Genomic DNA, 17,371 nt, shown 5'->3' with positions numbered 1-17,371 from the left:
GTAACAACTTCTGCCACTGCACAAGCAGGTGATCCCAAAGTCTTGCATATCTAAATTTTCTCTATTCTACATTCCACAAAGTCTCTTATCTCTAAGGTTTTTCTATTTTCCACTTTTAAAAATCTTTCATCTCTATGATTTTTTTCTCTGCTCTAAAAAAATCAAGACTCTTAGAACTATATTGTAAATTATCTCAGGATTTGTAAGTTCATTGGGTATAGTTTAAAAAAAAAAGATCTCTAAAATCTGTAACCAAAAGTTATCTTAAAACTTGTAACCAAGGTTGATAATTTAAAAATCTATACATAGGTAGTATTAGTTAGCTATGATATATTATATATGTGATTCAACTCTTGTTTAATCAAATAGATATTTTTAAATAGCAAACACATGGTTCACCTCCATCTTGGCTGATGACCTAATCAGGATAGAAGCAACCATGTGGTTGGCAGTTCTCGGGTTAGAAGAGTAATACATAAGGTTTATGAATTCTTAAAGTTATAAATATATAAGCACAACTGATGTAGAGATGTATATATTACCACTTATGTCTTTGCTAATTGCTCAACATCAAGCCTCTAAAAAGTTTAAATAAGGAACATTTTAAAAAACAGAACTATTGCTACAGTGTCATATATATAAAATAAATAAAATCTTTAAAAAAAAAACAGAACTATTTATTTATTTATTTATTTATTTTTGATTTTGGTTTTTTCAAGACAGGGTTTCTATGTATAGCCCTGGCTGTCCTGGAACTCACTTTGTAGACCAGGCTGGCCTCGAACTCAGAAATCTGCCTGCCTCTGCCTCCCAGAGTGCTGGGATTACAGGCGTGCGCCACCACTGCCTGGCTATTTATTTATTTTATATCTATGAGTGCACTATAGATATCTTCAGGCACATCAAAGAGGGCATCAGATCCCATTACAGATAGTTGTGAGCCACCATATAGTTACTAGAAATTGAACTCAGGACCTCTGGAAGATCAGCCAGTGCTCTTAACCACTGAGCCATCTCTCCAGCCTGGAACATGTTTGATGAATAAGATTTATGAATTCCTAAGGTCAACTGAGGTTCACAGTAATGACTTGAAGATGTATGTCTAGCCCCTTTGTTCTGCTGACTTTGCTAAGCTTTAGCTACGTGGAGAAGTGGACACATGCCTCATTTTTAACTCAGAAGCTATCTCCAACTGAGAACCAATTACAAATGAAAATTTAGTTTTCTCCAAGGGAGTCTCACTGAGGAAACAAAGTATTCTTATTTTTTCTTACATAATTTTTATTGATTCTTTGTGAATTTCATATTATGTACCCCAATTCCATTCATTTTCCAGTCCTTCCATATATGTCCTCCACCAAGAAAGAAAATAGAAAATAAAAATTAAAAAATTCAAACGTCTCCATGGAAGTTGCAGTGTATCATGGTGTGTAATGCAGTACACTCCTCTGTCCACACAGGTTTACTGCAAATGCTTGTTACAACGTTTATTCCATTGGTCTGGTTCCAGGCCTGCGCGTCTGCTACATTGTCAACACTGGATCCTCACTGAGGTTCCTCCTGGACAACCTGCTGTTGCCTTCAGTCATGGAGGCTTTGGTTCTGCAGGACCAGCCACTTCATGTGCTCCAGCATCCCATAGATGGGGTAAATGTTGGTATAGGCAAAGTCAAAGCCCTGGATCTGGGCCTGGGTGGCATCTGAATTGGTCAGCCCACCAATTCTCCTATGCAGTGTGGTCAGTGAGGAGTAGGGCCAGCTCCATGTAGCCCTCAGACATCAACATAGCTTCAGGCAACAGCCCAGACCACAGACATCGGCATGGCCTTTGGTGGTAACATGGGCCACGGACATTGGCACAGACTCCTGTTGTGGCAGGGTCATGGCTGAAGACGTGGTCCTTGTGGCAGCATGGCTTGGACATCACTGTGGCCTCAGGTGACAGCACAGGCCTCTCACATCAAGTTGTTCTCACATCTGTGGTATCTCCAGCTCTGTCTCTTCACAGAGCACAACCCATTCTGCTTCTCTTTCTCTCCCAACTCTCCATCACATACTTATTCATTGTAGTGGTGCCCACGGTGGTAGGCAGGCCTCTGTAACAAACTAATCTTGTGGGTTAGTTTGTTATGGGCTGCTGCCTCATGCCCAGCAGTAGACAGCCAACAGGAAATGAACTCAGTGGTGTCTTTGGAGGTTCCCTGTCTGATAATGTTGAGTCTGGGCTTTTCTTTCTACATTTTATGTTTATTTTTTATTTTATTTAAATTAGAAAATGTCTTTCTTTCTTTACTTCCTTTTTTTTCTTTACCCTACAGGTTCTTTGCGTATAGATTGTGGCTCCTCTACCCCTTTGGGGATTCCTGAGTGTGTGAATGAGTTTGCCTCTACATCTGTATCTGTCTTTTGTGCCTTTTCTTTCTTTAGGTTAGGAACGTTTTCTTCTATAATTTGGTTGAAGATGTTTGCTGTACCTTTGAGTTGCGAATCATCACTCTCTTCTATACCTATTCTTCTCAGGTTGGGTCTTTTCATTGTGTCCTGGATTTCTTGAATGTTTTGAGATAGCAGCTTTTTGCTTTTTATATTTTCTTTGACTGTTGTGTGTATTCTGCTGCTGAGAGTCTCTCTTCTATCTCTTACATCCATTGACGATGCTTGCATTTGTGACTCTTGTTCTCTTTCCTAGGTTTTCCATCCCCAGGACTGTCTCCCTTTGAGTTTTCTTTAATGACTCTGTTTCCACTATTAGATCCTGGATAGTTTTGCTCAATTCCTTCACTTGTTTGATTGCACTATCCTGTATTTATTTAAGGGATTTATGCATTTCCTTGTTAAGGGCTTCTACTTGTTTTCTTGTGTTCTTCTGAATTTCTTTTTTTAAAATAATTTTTTATTTTCAATATTCTTTGTTTACATTCAAAACGATTTTCCCTTTCCCAGTTCCTCCCTCCCCATAAATTCCCTAAGCCCTCTTCCCTCTGCCCATTCTCCTATCAACCCCCTCCTACTTCTCTGTCCTCATGCTCCCCTACAATGCTGGAACAAGCCTTTTCAGGATCCGGGACCTCTCCTTCCTTCTTCTTGGGAGTCTTTTGATATGTGAATTGTGTCTTGGATATTCAGAGTTTCTGAGCAAATATCCACTTATCAGTGACGGTATTCCAAGTGTGTTCTTTTGTGATTGGGCTACCTCACTTAGGATGATATTTTCTGAATCCAACCATTTGCTTAAGAATTTCATGAATTCATTGTCTTCTGCATTTCTTTAAAGGAGTTATTATGTCCTTCTTAAAGTCCTCTATCTTGTTCATGAAATGAGAGTTTAGACCTGAATCTTCTTTTAAGGGTGTGTTTGGGCATACAGGACTTACTGTGGTGGGAGAACTGGTTTCTGATGTTGCCAAGTCAAACGGGTATCTGTTGCTTGTGTTCTTATGCTTTCCTCTCACCATCTGGTTATCTCTGATGTAATCTGGCCTCCCTGTCTCTGACTGGTGCCTGCCCTTCCTGTGATCCTGTGAGTTGAGCTGCAACTGGGGGGTCGGCCTGCCACTGGTATGTGTGCTGTGTGGGATCAGGTCTCTGCTCCTGATGGGCACAGGTGGGACCCAGCACATGCTGGGTCTCTGGGTGGGGTTCAAGATCTCACCTGTGAAGAATACCTGGGGGCTTGAGCTGCAACTGGGGTAGGTGCTGTGAGGGATTGGGTCCAGCGCCAGGTCCATGTTTTAACTCTTAAATAGGCATCATGCCCATGGGCTACTCTTCTAAAAGTACAAGGTTTAATCCCAGTCCTTTTAATAGCTGTTATTACAAACTGTTTAGGAAAATTAGTAATGTAGATTAACAGTCAGTCAACTAAACTCATGGTCTTGTCAGATACTAGTCTGCATTATCACAGAAATAAATATCCTAGGTTCTACAGACAACAGAGACAGGCAACATTTGCTCATTTGGATATGCTATGAATAGATAGATGGTCTTTAAAACTCAGAGACTCACAAAATACAGCATTTAAAGATGTTTTCTACTAATTTAAGGCTTTTCTTACATTGAGACATGTCAGTTCCTGGCAGCAGCCCCATCCAACTTGGAAGAGAATGGTGAGCATCAAATAAGTTGCTAAGATAAAAAATGCAGATGACAGCAGATGTTGGCGAGGATGTGGAGAAAGAGGAACATTCCTCCATTGTTGGTGGGATTGCAAGCAACCACTCTGGAAATTAGTCTGGCAGTTCTTCAGAAAATTGGATATAGTATTTCCTGAGGACCCAGCTATACTACTCCTGGACATATACCCAAAAGGTGCTCCAACATAAAACAAGGGCACATGTTCCACTATGTTCATAGTAGCCTTATTTATAATAGCCAGAAGCAGGAAACAACCCAGATGTTCCTCCACATGAGAATGGACACAGAAAATGTGGTATATATACACAGTGGAGTACTACAGGTGATTAAAAACAATGATTTCATGAAATTCACATACAATGGAAGTAGAAAATATCATCCTGAGTGGGGTAACCCAGACACAAAAGAACACACATGGTAGGTACTCATTAATAAGTGGATACTAACCCAAAAGCTCACAATGCCTATGATACAACCTGAAGACCATGGAGCATGGAAGGAAGAAAGACCGCGGAGTAGATGCTTCAGTCTTGCACTGAGAGAGAAATAGGATGATTGTGGGAGGTGGAAGGAAAGGGAGGCAAGGGAGGGACAAAGGGGCAGGAGGAAGTATGGGTGGCGGTATCAGAATCTGGAAGAGACATGAGAGAGGTACAGGGGGTCAGGAAATCAAATGATTTAGGTAGCAGGGGACATGAAGAACTGGGGATAGCTACGGGAGGGTCCTAGATACCAGAGAAATGTGAGACTCCCAGGACCCAATGGGAATGATTTTAGCTGTAATGAGCAAAGAAGGGGGAGATAGAATCCATGGAGACCACCTCCGATAGATAGGCACATCCCCTGGTCGAGGGATATAACTATCCACCCATCTCAGTTTTTTAACCCAGAAATGTTCCTGTCAAAGGAAGAACAGGGACAAAATAATGGAACAGAGACTGAAGGAAGGGACAACCAGGGGATACATCACGTCTGCAGACACCAAACCCAACACTGTTGCTATGGTCGAGAGGTGCTTGTGGACGGGCATCAAGTGTGGCAGTTCCTGAGGAGGTCTGGCCAGCAACTGACCAATGCACATGCAGATGCTTGGAGCCATCCTTCAGGCTGAACTCAGGGAACCTGGTCGGGGACCTGGTAGAAGGACTAGAGTGGAGGGGGACTGCACCTCCATTGGAAGAGCAACATAGGCTAGCTTGACCATCCAGTTCTTCCAGAGACTAGACCACTAACCAAGGAGTGTACCTAAAAGGGTCTTTGGCTCCAGATACATAAGTAACAGAGGATGGCCTTGCCCAAGAGCAATGGGAGGAGTGGCCCTTGGTCCCAGGGACGTTTGATGCCCCAGAGCAGGGGGATGCTGGAGTGGTGGGGCAGGAGAGTGTGGGTGAATGAGGGATGGCTCTTATACAGGAAAAAGGGAGGGGAGAGGGCAGATGTGGGATGGGGGGGTGGCAGAGGGGTAACCGGGAAGTGGGATATCATGGGATGGGGAGTTAGTGGAGAGGGTAACTGGGAAGTGGGATATCATTTGAGATATAAATGAATGGAATGATTATTAATAATAAAATAAAAAAGAAAAAATAATCAAGAAAGACTTTTAAAAAGGAGTTGAAATATACATTTATTATGTTGTAACAAACAATCTTAAATTTTACCCAGAAGATGCTCCTACATGTAATAAGGACACATGCTCCACTATGTTCATAGCAGCCTTATTTATAATAGCCAGAAGCTGGAAAGAACCCAGATGTCCCTTAACAGAGGAATGGATACAGAAACTATGGTATATCTACACAATGGAGTACTATTCAGCTATTAAAAACAATGAATTCGTGAAATTCTTAGTCATATGGATGGAACTAGAATGTGTCATCCTGAGCGAGGTAACCCAGTCACAAAAGAACGCACATGGTATGCACTCACTAATAGGTGGATGTTAGCCCAAAAGCTCAAAATAAACAAGTTACAATTCACCCAGCACAGGAAGCTCAAGAAGTAGGACTTAAGTGAGGGTGCTATGGTTCCTCTGAGAAAGGGAACAAAATACTCACAGGAGCAATAAGGGAGACAATGTGTGGAGCAGAGACTGAAGTAAAGGCCACCCAGAGACTGCCCTACCTGGGCATTCATTCTATAAACAGACACCAAACCCCAACACTTTTATGGATGACAAGAAGTGCATGCCAAAAGGAGCATGCCATGGTTGTCTTCAGAGGGGCCCTTCCAGAGCCTAACAAATACAGAGGCAGATGCTAGCAACAAACTATTGGACTGGGCATGGGGTCCCCAATGGAGGAGCTGGAGGATGGTCCAGAGGAGCTGAAGGAGTCTACAGCCCCATGGGAAGAACAATGATTTCGGTCACCCAGATGCCCCAAGACTCCCAGGGACTGAACCATCAACCAAGGGGTACACATGGTTCCAGCCAAAAATGTGGCAGAGGAAGGCCTTGTTGGGCATCAGTGGGAGGAATGATCCTTGGTCAGGTAAAGGCTCAACAGAGGCCCCAGTAAAGGGAAGCCAAGTCGGGGGAGGTGGGAGTGTGTTGGGTGGAGGGGCATATACATGGAGGCAGGGGGAAGGAGGAAGGGGAGGGGTTGGGAGTCTTAGGGGAGGGGGATATTGGGAGAGGTTTTACCATTGGCAATGTAAATGAAGATGATATTCAATAAAAAAAAAGAAAAAAATTATCTCAATATACAAAGATTTAGGCCAATGAAAACCTTAAACCTGTATCAATACACACAATTCTGTACCAATTCAACAAAATACAACCTTATTTTTAATCAATATACAAAATTTTGTACCAGTGAAAGATTATGGCTATAAAACTCCTCTGTTTTAAGAGTAGATTCAATAATCTATCCTTATTTGTCTAATTTTTTAATAATATTTCTATATCTCTCCTGTCAACTCCCTTTCCCTTACCTAGAAATAAAGAAAAATAGAAATCTATGAGAGCTTAGGTTCTCTATTTTTGTTTCCTCTCTATTAAAACCATAATTATTTATAATCATCCCTTAAAGTGACAACACATCTATAATTCATAAAGTGACAAAAACCACCCGCCCCAATTTTAAGGGACTGGGATGACGATTTTTTTTATAATTGCTTCCTGATGATTTGGGGCAAAGAATTCCTTTTTGTCGGGGGTCCTAGATAATTATAAAAATGGTTAGTCTTAAGAAAGCTAGCTGTAGGGCATATACCCAGAGGATTCCCCACCATGTAATAAGGATACATGCTCTACTATGTTCATAGCAGCCCTATTTATAATTGCCAGATGCTGGAAAGAACCCAGGTATCCCTCAACAGAAGAGTGGATACAAAAAATGTGGTATATCTACACAATGGAGTACTATTCAGCCATTAGAAACAATGAATTCATGAAATTCTTAGGCAAATGGATGGAGCTAGAGAACATCATACTAAGTGAGGTAACCCAGACTCAAAAGGTGAATCATGGTATGCACTCACTAATAAGTGGTTATTAACCTAGAAAACTGGAAGACCCAAAACATAATCCACACATCAAATGAGATACAAGAAGAAAGCAGGAGTGGTCCCTGGTTCTGGAAAGACTCAGTGAAACAGTATTTGGCAAAACCAGAACGGGGAACTGGGAAGGGGTGGGAGGGAGGACAGGGGAAGAGAAGGGGGCTTACGGGACTTTCGGGGAGTGGGGGGGGCTAGAAAAGGGGAAATCATTTGAAATGTAAATAAATTATATCGAATAAAAAAAAAAAGAAAAAAAAAAAAAGAAAGCTAGCTGTAAGAATGGAGGAGTAGCCCCTTGTTCTGGAAAGACTCAGTGAAGCAGTATAGGGCAAAACCAGAACAGGGAAGTGGGAAGGGTGGGGGGAGGGAAGGGGGCTGATGGGACTTTCGGGGAGTGGGGGTCTAGAAAAGGGGAAATCATTTGAAATGTAAATAAAAAATTTATCGAATAAAAAAAAAGAAAAGAAAAAAAAAAAAAGAAAGAAAGCTAGCTGTAGCATTTGTTGTCGAGTCTCTGTATGCTGAGAAAGTACAGGTGTAGTCCTGTAGTCCTGATTGGAGCAGTCTGAAAGGCTGGACCAAGTAAGCTAGCTGTTCTGAAAATGTCCTGGAGGCAAGTCTTCAGAGGAAACAGCTCTGATGCAGTTGAGGTAAGATCAAGCAGAGAGCTGGAACAGCTGGTATCAGCATCTCATCATCCCGGAGAGTGGGGCCTGTCAGGGCTGCTGTCCTGGTCTTCTCTTCTGCAACTCATCACAAACTGTACAAGCAATACCTAAGCTCTGTAAAGACATTTGTGTGGAATATGCAGTCTGCACAGATCAATTAAGGATGATTTTCCTGCTTTTTGTTTGGGCAGGTGAAAAACAAACTTTCTTCAGAAATTAGTTTGATTATATAATCAAACTGCAATATAAATCTCCATTCATGCCATATGAAAGGATGATATACAATAATAAGTCTGAGAATTTTGTAGTCAACAAGACTTATTGGCCATGTAAGCTAAAGTTCTGGCTGGAGACGTTTATAAGTTCCAATCAGTTTCAGAATTGTTTTAATGGAGGGTTTGGCATTGTACATTACTGGTTTGTTTAATCCTTTTAAATTGTTTCTTTTTTTCCCCCAGAAGTTCAATGAGTGACTTTTATTCCTTTGCTTTGAAAAGTTGTGTGTGTGATACTTAACCAAGGAAAGTGACTACACCAACAGGGTTTTGAGACCTTAAATTTTAAAAGCACAAACAAACCAGGCACCCATCAGACTTGCTCAGACACAGCAGACTTGGTGGTTATGTAGGAAAAGTAAAGATGGTTAAAGTGTGAGATGGCATCCATTGCCACCCTTGGTAAGTAGGGCAGTACAAACACTTTATACCTCGACTATTGGCAGCAGTCTCAATGGGGCCAAGGTAAGTGTGGAGTGGAGATGTTCTTATCACGGCTAGGACTCAATAAATCTAATACACTAAAATCATGATTACATTTTGAAAGAAAATGTTCAAAACCAAACAGCAGCTTTTGAGATCTTTTTCATTTGAAGGTAATCTTAATGCTATTGAATTCACAAATATGCTATTTTTTATTACCCAGTTCTAATGATCTAAAACACACACTGCAATCATACAAATATCTATTCTCTCCACATGTCAGCGCCCATTCATCATTGTTTTGGAAATGGGGAGAATAGAGTCCCCTTAAATTGCAAGTCAGTAGGTGTTTCTTTACAGTTAACTTTAGCAAAATTCATACAAAATAGTAATTAACAATGATCTTCTTTACTTGTTAACTCACAAGGAAATACCTTCAGGCTTGGGGCACCTGAGCGGCGGTTTTACCTCCATTTTGAGACTGGACTCGCCTTTTCCAACTCCAGTTCAATATGGGCCCTTTTGAAATTTTTCTTGACTATAGCTGAGATCTTTCCTGATATGCAGACAATTCGGAAGGAGCACATATCTCTTCTTTTTATTGTTTTTTCCTGTGGAAATATGGGCATAACTTCCTCCCCAGTGTAACACATTTTCTGTTTTTCATTCTGAGGTTGGGACGACTTTAAAATAAACAAATTGGGTTAGTTCAGCAGTCCTCCCCCCCCCCCCGCGCCCCCAATTCAATGTCTCTTTGCAACTGTAGTTCTTTAGTTTCCTAACATTCAAAAAATTTAAAGAATATGTCTCTGGGGGTCTTTGTTACCCTTTTTTCATGTTAAGCATGTCTTTTAAAGTACAGTTGGATCTCTCTATGATTGCTTGTCCTGAAGGATTGTGTAGTATATCTGTAGTATGTTTTATATCATAATATGTAAAAAATCATTTCATTTTATTATAGACATATGCTGGAGCATTGTCAGTCTTAATTTGTTTAGGTATACCCAAATGGCCATAACTTCTAATAAATTACAATATCAGCCTTTTCAGAAGTTAAAGCAGTTACCTGAAATCTTGAATATGTGTCTATAATATGAAATGGTGCAATATTTCAGTTTACCAAAACTTTGTAAAATGAAACCACCCATTTGTCAAAGTTCATTTCTTTGAGCTGCTCTCTGTAGATAATAGCGTTTGATTATATCTAGAACAAGTAGGATATGTCTTAAAATTTCCTTGGCTTGTTGCCAAGTGATAGAAAATTCCTTTTTTAAATCATTACTGTTAACATGGTGTTTTTTTTGAAGCCTCTATTACATTTTCAATCAATAGCTCATCAATTTCATCATTGCCTTGTGCTAGAAGGTCTGATGTCACATATGGGATCTGGCATGTGTTATACACAATGGATGATTTCTATTTCTGAGTGATTAAATGTGGCACCATGAAGGAAATCTCTGTGCTTTTCTTGTAAAGGGATTGTGAAAAAACAAAAAACAAAACTAATCTTTAGATCACTCACTATGATAGGCCATTTCTTTTTTTTCTTTTTCTCATGTTGAACTTTCATTTTTATTTTTATTTTTTATAATGAAAAGGGAAGTAAAAACACTTTATGATAAAATTAAAGATTTACATGGAAAATATTTCAGATAAACATGTTAAAATTGACAATTTTCATGGAAAATTAAAGAGTAAAATGGTAGACATGTAAAACATTGCTAAATTAATTGAAATGTGGAATAGGAACATTTTATGATAGAATTGAAGATTTACATGGAAAATATTTCTGATAAAATTGTAGAAAAATGTAGAAAAATATGTTAAAATTGAAGATTATCATGGAAAATTTTATATAGATACAATAATGGTAGGCAAAAAAGTATTCCTAAGTTGATTGAAAGTGGTATTATAAATATTTTCTGATAAACTTGAAGATTTACATGGAAAATATTTCCGATAAAATTGAAGAAATATATAGAAAAACATGTTAAAATTAAAGATTATCATGGAAATTATATAGATAAAACGATAGGCATAAAGTTAATTCTAAGTTGATTGAAGGTGGATTTATAAACATTTTCAGAAAAAAATTGAAGTTTTACATGGAAAATATTTCTGGTAAAATTCAAGAAATAAATAGACAAACATGTTAAAACAGACTATTTCATGGAAAATTTTACATATAAAATGGCATATATAAAAAGTCTTTCTAAATTGATTGAAGGTGGAATTAGAAACGTTTGTGATAAAATCAAAGATTTACATTGAAAACATTTCTGATAAAATAGAGGAAATATATAGAGAGACATATTAAAATTGAAGATTATCATGAAAAATAATGCAGATAAAATGGTAGACATAAAAAATTACTAAATGAATTAAAAGGGGAATTACAAATATTTTCTGATAAAATTGAAGATTTACACGAGAAATATTTCTGTTGGTCTATGTCTTTTTATTGGGGAGTTGAGTCCATTGTTGTTAAGAGATATTAGGTAATAGTGATTGTTGCTTCCTGTTATTTTTGATATTATTTCTATATTTGTGTGGGTTTCTTCTTTTGGGATTGTTGGAAGAAAATTACTTTCTTGCTTTTTCTAGGGTGTAGTTTCCCTCCTTGTGTTGGCATTTTCCATCAATTATCCTTTGTAGGGCTGGATTTGTGGACAGATATTGTGTAAATTTGGTTTTATCATGGAATATCTTGGTTTCTCCATCTATGATGATTGAGAATTTTGCTGGGTATAGTAGCCTGGGCTGGCATTTGTGTTCTCTTAGGGTCTATATGGGGTCTGCCCAGGATCTTCTAGCTTTCATCGTCTCTGGTAAGCAGTCTGGTGTAATTCTGATAGGTCTGCCTATATAGGTTACTTTCCCTTTTTCCCTTAATGCTTTTAATATTCTTTCTTTGTTTAGTGAATTTGGCATTTTGATTATTATGTGCTGGGAGGAGTTTCTGTTCTGGTCCAATCTGTTTAGAGTTCTGAAGGTTTCTTGTATGTTCATGGGCATCTCTTTCTCTAGGTTAGGGAAGTTTTCTTCTACAATTTTGTTGAAGATATTCACTGGGCCTTTAAGATGTAAATCCTCGCTCTGATCTATACCTATAATCCTTAGGTTTGGTCTGCTTATTGTGTCCTGGAGTTCCTGGATTTTTTGGGTTACCAGCTTTATGCAATTTGTATTTTCTTTGACTGTTGAGTCAATGTTTTCTATGGTATCTTCAGCACCTGAGGTTCTTTCTTCTATCTCTTGTATTCTGATATTGATGCTTGCATCTATGATTCCTTAATTCCTTCCAAGGTTTTCTATCTCCAGAGATGTTTCACTTTGTGATTTCTTTATTGTTTCTACTTCCACTTTTAGATTCTGGATTGTTTTGTTCAGTTCCTTCACTTGATTGTTTGTGTTTTCCTGTAATTCTTTAAGGGATTTCTGTGTTTCTTCTTTAAGGGCTTCTACCTGTTGACCCAGGATCTGTATTTCTTTAACGGATTTTTGTGTTTCCTCTTTAAGGGCTTTTGCCTGTTGATGGATGTTCTCCTGTATTTCTTTAAGGGAGTTATTTAAGTCTTTCTTGAAGCCATCTATCAGCATCATGAGATATGATTTTAAATCCAACTCTTGTTTTTCTGGTGTGTTGGGGTATTCAGGACTTGCTGTGGTGGGAGAACTGGGTTCTGATGTTGCCATGTGGCCTTGGTTTCTGTTGGTAGGGTTCTTGTGCTTGCCTTTTGCCATCTGGTTTTCTCTGGTGCTAGTTGTTATTGTTGTCTCTGGCTGGAGTTTGTTCCTCCTGTGGGCCTGTAAGCCTGTGTCCTTACTCCTTTGAGCTCAAAAGTGAAAGCCCTACTGGGAGATCTCTCTCTCCTGGCCGGCTATGCACAGAAGGCTGTGGAGTTTCCAGGTTCCCTGGTGCCAATGGCGGCAGGAAGACTTCTGTCCCAGCTGCTCCACTGATCTTAGGCCCTGAGTGCTCCTAGCTGGTACCCTCCAGAGAGAAGGTGGCGATCTCACCTCTGTGTTCAGAAGTGCATGCGCTGCTGGGAGATCACTCTCTCTTGGTGTGCTGTGCACAGAAGGCTGCAGAGTTTCCCAGTTCCCTGGAGCAAATGGCCTAATAGGCCATTCCTTAGGTAACAAGGAAAACAATGAGATTCTATGCTACTAGGAACCCACTGGTTGAATAATTTTATTGATTGCTCTCAGATTTGTTAACACCCTCCATTTGCTGGATTTCTTTTTTATAATCCTTCATTTATTTATTTTATGTATTTGAGTACACTGTTACTCTCTTCAGACACACCAGAAGAAGGCATCAGATCCCATTATAGATGGTTGTGAGCCACATGGTAATGTGGTTGCTGGGAATTGACCTCAGGACCTCTGGAAGAGAAGTCAGTACTCTTAACCACTGAGCCATCTCTCCAACCCCCACCAGATTTCTTTTTAGTGAGCAATACATGAGAGTTCTAAGAGCTGTTGGGTTCTTCTACATGTTTAGCCTCCAGCTGTTCTTGGACTAGCTCTTCTAGTGTCTATAATTTTTCCTTTGCCATAGGCCATTGCTCAATTCAAATGGATTGGTCAGTCAACTCCATTAGTGGTAAAGCTGTTGCTGTCTTATTAGCAGTGGTTTCCTCAACCAAGATTGAAGAGTTAGTCTCTGCTGAACTCTGTCTATTGATACTCTGGAGAATCTGCAACTGTCTCTGATAACATCCTCTTTTTTTTTTTTTTTTTTTTTTTTTTAATTCAGAAACACCTCCATCCTATGGCCCATCTTTAGTTGTAGGAATGCTAATTGGTGTTTCCTATTGTTTCAGTAGATCTCTTCCCCATAAGTTTATGGCTATATCTGCCACAGGTAGACTTAACCTTCCTATTTGTCCTCTGGTCCTATACATTTAATTCATTTAAGTCTTTGTTGTACCTGAGATAATATTCCAACCCCTAGGAGCTGAGTAGATACTCTTTGAAGCAGCCAAACCAGATTCCAGGAATCTTAAGGTTACATCTGCACCAGTATCTTTAAGTCCTTCTATCTCAATTCCATTTAACCGTAATTTTAACTTTGGTCTCTTATCATTTATAGTAGTCTGCCCAAATATCTGTTTTTCTTTTTTTTTCTTTTTTTTTGTTGTTTTTTTTTTTAATTTTTTTTATTCGATATAATTTATTTACATTTCAAATGATTTCCCCTTTTCTAGCCCCCCCCCCCACTCCCCGAAAGTCCTGTAAGCCCCCTTCTCTTCCCCTGTCCTCCCTCCCACCCCTTCCCAGTTCCCCGTTCTGGTTTTGCCGAATACTGTTTCACTGAGTCTTTCCAGAACCAGGGACCGCTCCTCCTTTCTTCTTGTATCTCATTTGATGTGTGGATTATGTTTTGGGTATTCCAGTTTTCTAGCTTAATAACCACTTATTAGTGAGTGCATACCATGATTCACCTTTTGAGTCTGGGTTACCTCACTTAGTATGATGTTCTCTAGCTCCATCCATTTGCCTAAGAATTTCATGAATTCGTTGTTTCTAATGGCTGAATAGTACTCCATTGTGTAGATATACCACATTTTTTGCATCCACTCTTCTGTTGAGGGATACCTGGGTTCTTTCCAGCATCTGGCAATTATAAATAGGGCTGCTATGAACATAGTAGAGCATGTATCCTTATTACATGGTGGGGAATCCTCTGGGTATATGCCCAGGAGTGGTATAGCAATATCTGTTTTTCTGTATCCTTAGAATCCTTTGTTTTATCTTTAGGGGCTTCTTGATTTTTGTTAAGTGGTTTAATCATGTTTTGAGCAGCTCTGTCCTATCAGACCTTGAAATTTTAAATTGATTTTCAGAAATATCTTTCTTTAGCAGACAGGAGACGAATGACTCATGTTGTTTGTTGCTGGGCCTTGAGAAAAGTCCCTTAGTTTTCTCAAATTAAGGAATTTCCTCGTATATCTTTGGATGGCTTACATTCATGTTTCAACCACATCTTCTACGTAGCACAGGAAACTCTCTTCCAGAATTATTACTACTGTAAGGATTTATCCTTAGGGGTTGTTTGGTTACTATCACTTGAGAAATGATTGGATCTTTGACAGCCACAGCCATGGGTATCTTGTTTTCCTTCATCTCCTGTAATTGTTTGTCCAACCATAATTGGATTGTGAGTATTTGCCTCTATATCAGTAGTAGTTTTAATCTATTCATAAAGAGGTGCAGATCTTGCTAGTAATGGTTTAATAACACATTTGCATTAATCATTAGCATTTTCAAAAGCTAAAGATTCAATTAAGATTTCTGTAGTGCTTGGATCTGATATTGTTCTAGTTAGAGCTGTGGTTAGTCTTTGTAAAAAGTCTGTGAAAGGTTCATTTGAACCCTGGGTTATCTTTGTAAATGAAACAGTTCATCTCTGTTCAACCTGTCCCAAGCATTTAAGGCTATTGTGAGACATTGCTCTAGGACAGAATCCTCAAGCTCAGTCTGTACTTCTAATTCAGAATACGGGCCTTTACCTAGTAACTGATCCTTGACAATATCAATGTCTCTAGTCCTATTTCAATGTTCCACAACAAAATCACATCTTTCCACCACGGCAGCCATTATAACTAGGACCAGGCTCTAGGATGGCTGTCATCAAATCTCTCAGGCTTTGGGGGTTATGTGATTCTGTATGGCCCAGTTATTGGGTATCTGTTTGACATATGGTGAATGTAAGTCAGAGCTCATTATTGCTTTCTCAAACCTTTTAAAATCCTGTCTTTCTATAGCTTTCCATTTGAATTCTTGATAACCTTGTGGAATTTCTTCATCTCCTTCCAATTCCCTTATCTTAGTGTATACTTATAATCTTTTGTAATTTTTTCTAAGACTTCTCTCCAATTTTTACTATTTTCTTTTTCTTCTTTATTTATTATCTTAATCCCCCCTGAATTTTGCTTACATCTCTAAATTTTCCTGTTCTTTTTTTTGTATACTTATTACATATGAGCATCTTCCACAATTTTGTTCATAAATGTCTCTAAACATTTTTCTAACATTTGCTTCCATATTTCATCTTTTTCCTTTTCCTGTTTCTCAGGCATCTGAACAGTCTCCTATTCTGATTTATAATTTTCAGTACTCTCCCCTTCAATGCTTTGACATTGTTTTCATTCTGATTTATAAAAGTTTTTAATCCTTTTTCTAAGGCTTGTAATTTTTTTTCTAAGGCCCCGTTTATTGAAAAGACACAGCAAACTAAAATGCTTATCAGGACAAGAGTGAAGCTCAACAATGTAATAATTATAACTGGCAAGGTGTCAATTTCCTTTAGATCCATCTCTTTTGAGCTGTTTGAAATTTTTAGACTTTTACTTAAAGTCTGAAAGGTCTTATCAACTTTATGTGTCTATTTTTTCCCAAATACCAATTTCAAACCCTATTACCTGTTCTGAAGCTTCCTGTGCCTTTGTCTCATTTGGTGTTAGAATCAGGATTCTGCAGTGGCTTCTAATTCTTTTATTCATAGGGATGGGCTGATTGTAGGAAAAACTTGTGGCTATTGTGTTCCTGAAGTGGTGTTGTTTGAAAATAAATTTACATCGTTGTGGGTATTGATGGACACATATATGGCTCCCTGCTCCTGTCTTCCCACGTGCCTGGGAATCAGGCTGGAGTTGAGAAACTACTTCTATCTTCATAAATGTGTAAGAAGAAAAAACTCCCACCTCTGTGTCTCTTCAGAGACCCTGGCATGCTGGTATGCATCTCTTTGTCTTTTCATGGTGTTAACAACCCTCTTGATAAATTCTTAACAGATTGTCTCAGAGTTCCTCTTTAAAAAAGATTTATTTATTTTTTATTTATTAATATTTTATCTATTTGTGCCATATGATGCATGCAGTGTGCCAGAGGCCAGAAGAGGGCACCAGATCCATTGCAAGTGGAATTAGAGATATTGTGAGGCACAGTGTGGGAGAGTACTGGCAAGAGCTACAAGTGCTCTTTAAAGTAGTTAAGAGTCATTTCTCCAGACTCTGCAGTGTCCATCTTGAGCCCACATCTGCAACCTTTCACTTCCCTCCCCAGTGAACTGATTGATATCTAGTTCCATATACAGTTCTGAATTCCCCTTTGGGTTTCTGTGTTCTATGAAGATCTCATTAGGGGTTTCTCCTGTCTTTCGTCTGTCTGTCTGTTTTGTTTTTTAATTTTACCAGACATAGTTTATCTGGGTAGTTCTACCTGTCCTGTAACACACTATGCAGATCAGGCTCTTGCCTCTGAGATGCTGAGATTACAGGTGGGCTAGCTTTTCCTGTCTATGAGATGGACTGAAAGTGCTCTGCCCTCACCTGATGGATATGCATCTTTCAGGTTCTTGTT

The sequence above is a fragment of the Apodemus sylvaticus genome, chromosome 21 (genome assembly GCF_947179515.1).
Source record: "Apodemus sylvaticus chromosome 21, mApoSyl1.1, whole genome shotgun sequence".
Taxonomy (NCBI): Eukaryota; Metazoa; Chordata; class Mammalia; order Rodentia; family Muridae; genus Apodemus; species Apodemus sylvaticus.
This window is presented reverse-complemented; position numbering follows the sequence as displayed.